The following is a 3385-nucleotide window of genomic DNA, read 5'->3' on the forward strand; positions in this document are numbered from 1 at the left end:
TTTAACCAGGAGTATGTTTTTGCCGACCTTAGCATGTGTTTGTCTTTCTCCCCCACTTCATTTGCTTGACCTGATTAAGAGTAAATTCAAAGCCAACTGTAAAGGTATATTAGTATTATTTCAGGCATATAAGCTTGAGGTCATAAAAAATTGGATTCCTTTTGAAATGTACAGCTGGAAATTGACAAGCTCATGTCTGAATTCAACAGTAGGCACGAATTATTTGGTACTGTGTTTTTTTGAGTAATCTTCATTCAGCAAGGTGACTTGATGACCTTTAGGGTAATGAAGGAGTTAATAGTTCCGCTATCCTTAAACTTCCAACCTGAGGTTTTTAACACTAACTGCTGTGTTGTAGGTATACATATGTGTGTCTTTCAGAGAAGAGATATGGGAGCTCTTTACAACTACACATTTCTCCCCCATCCCAGCCATGGTGTCCCTAAGTTGAGAAACGCTGTAGCATCTGTCAATGCTATACAGTTAGTTTTCAGATCTGCTGCATCCAAATTATTTTGTCCTTAAGTGCATATTGAGCGTAGGTTTGTGCTAACCATTATTCTAGTGGCTAGGAGGGAACAAACCAACAAGATACCCTTGTTTCAATGACCAGGCACATACAGAAAATTAACAGATGTGGAGTTATATCAGATGGCAATAAGTGCTATTAAGAAACATAAAACATGGTAGGAGGATAGGGACTGGAGTAATTATAGGGGATATGTTGATTTTAAATAGTGGGGAGGGTCTCCTAATTTAAATAGAGTCATAAGGTGAGGGATCATTAAACATTTGAGTAACTGCAGGGAAGAACCTACAGGTGCAGGGAGCATTGCTAGCCTTCTAATAATTGGCAATCAGGTGAATGAACTGTTCAAGAACCTTGTATTATCTCGCAAGTTAAAAGGGCTGGTAAAAATTGGTAATAGGCCAAGGCAAAAAAAAAATTCAACTATATAAAAAAGTATTCTTTTAAAATAAGAGTCTCCCATCTTGGTTCCAGTTTCCTCCAGGCAACCAGTTAGCATATCTTAAAAATATATCCATGTCACATATTTAATGTAAGTGAGTCTGTGTGTGTGTGTATGTGTATGTGTGATTGGCAAACCAATGGAAATTTGAGAAGTAGAAATGAGCTTAAATTGTGCTTATGTTAACAACCTAAAAACAATCATCCAGCATATCCATGTTTAAAATGTTATGGATAATTCAACTGTACTGTTTAGCCAGTCTTCTCTTTTTTAACTCCCCCTTCTCTGTTCTGCTCACTTTAAAGCTATTCTAGTACAGAATATTTCAAACATACTCTTTAAAATATTTTTAAGATGTACCATATACTTTTTGGCACTGTTTTTTTTCACCTAATATTTTTCCTATTATCAACATACGTGGAGTCCTCATCATTTGTACTGACTATATAACATTCCATTGCATGGCTATCCGTAACTATACTCGTCTTCCATGATTGGATATTGAGGGTTTCTTAATTGGCAACATTTTGCCTCATATAATCCCAATATCCTTCTAAATACTATCATCTGTTTGAGGATTATAGCTGTTCTATTTCTGGAGGGAAAAAAAATGAAATGATGAATTCAGAGTTGAGGAAAAGATACTTGGTAGTGGGTGTCAATAAAATCCTAAAACACAACTAGTTGTAGGTACAGAAATAACACAAATTGAATGTGATGTGAGGATGGGCCAATAGTATGTTATTTTACAGCAACAAACCAGCTACCTTGGATTGCTTTATCAAGAAATACAGGCTACTGGGGTGAGACCACAGCCAGAAATTAACTAGAAGGCTGTCTGTCATACTGCAATTACAACTTATCTGTGTGGTTGTGGATATTTGATGGCACCGCATCTATTAGAAAATAGCACTATGCAACTCAATATTTGAGTGACTGCTATGTGTCAAGAGTGTTCTGGGTGCTTTCAGATCACAAGTAAATCAGCTGTAATGATACCACAAGGGCTCTTGTATTTATTGCAAGGATGGAATCTTTGAAAGCTTTTTGCTCTTAGTGGAGTGGATAAATGTATTTATAAAGACATGTTTGAGATTTTAAAGAAAAATTTTAGCGCTAAATTAGATTGAAGCTAGTTTCAGTTAAAAAGTAGAAAACAATCTCATAAGAATGATTTTGTATATTATGGCATAAATATCTTGTTTCATAAGAAAAAGTCTAGAAAGGATACAGGTGCTGATACAAATCTCTGGAAATGTGATCTTGTACAGTAGCAGTAATAAGAATTCATCAGCTTTGTGATTTTCCCAAAATGCTTTGTGAAAGCATTTCATTTTAACTGATGAGCTAGCTCTAGAATCACCCAGGCTTTCAGAATGGGGATGGTAAGCTCTAATGAAAGATCCACGCTGGTCAAATAACACAGGGAGCTTAGTTTGCAGATCCCTCCCTATGCCTCTAGTTTGGACAGTATTCTAGTAAAAGGGGTATAGAACAGAGGCATGTGATAAAAGAGACTAGAAATCAACACTTTTGTTACTGCCATAGTATTGTTCTTTCATGTACTGATGTCATTGTTAAATTCACGAAGGCTTGCACATATAAGGGGTTCCAGGAAACGCCTGTCCCTGCCACATGGACTTGGCACCACTGGTGAAAACTCCCTCTTATCAGTTGAAAACAGGATTTCCCAAGTAATAAAAATTGTGGGAAGAAGTTGTGTGTGTGTGTATGTGTGTGTGTGCACACGTGCACGTGTGTGTGTGTGTGGTTATTTTTAAAAATTCCTAAGCTGTTTCCTAGAATGGCTGTTAAGGGCCAAATTGTGTCCCCCTAAAACTCAAATGTTAAAGTCCTAATCTCTAGTACCTCAAAATGTAACCATATTGGGAGATATGTTGTTTCAAGGAGTGATAGATTATTTTAAAATAAGTGTTCACTTTAGGGTGAGGTCTAATCCACTATCACTGATATCCTTGTGAGGAGAAGCAACACCAGGAGCATGCATGCACAGGGGGATGACCCTGTGAAGCAGCTGCAAGAGGAAGGCCATCTGCAAGCCACAGAGACGGGCCTCATTGTGAACCAAACCTGCCAGCACCTTGATCTTGAGTTCCAACCTCCAGAACTGAGAAAATGAATTTCTGTTGTGTGAGCCAACAGAAATGCTGCTAATCTGTTACAGCAGCCCTAGCAAACTACTGCAGAGGTTATGCCACTGCACATTGATGGCAGCAACGTATGAGACCTCGTTTCCTCACATCTTCATCAGCATTTGGTATTGTCACCTTCCTTTAACTTTTGTACGTGAGGTGGTATTTATTGTGGCTTTAATTTGCATCTCCCTAATAGCTAATGATGTCGACTGTTTTCATGTGCTTATTTGTCATCTCTATATCTTTTTTTTTTTTTTT

Source organism: Cebus imitator, unplaced genomic scaffold (assembly GCF_001604975.1).
Source record: "Cebus imitator isolate Cc_AM_T3 unplaced genomic scaffold, Cebus_imitator-1.0 Scaffold660, whole genome shotgun sequence".
NCBI classification, from domain to species: domain Eukaryota; kingdom Metazoa; phylum Chordata; class Mammalia; order Primates; family Cebidae; genus Cebus; species Cebus imitator.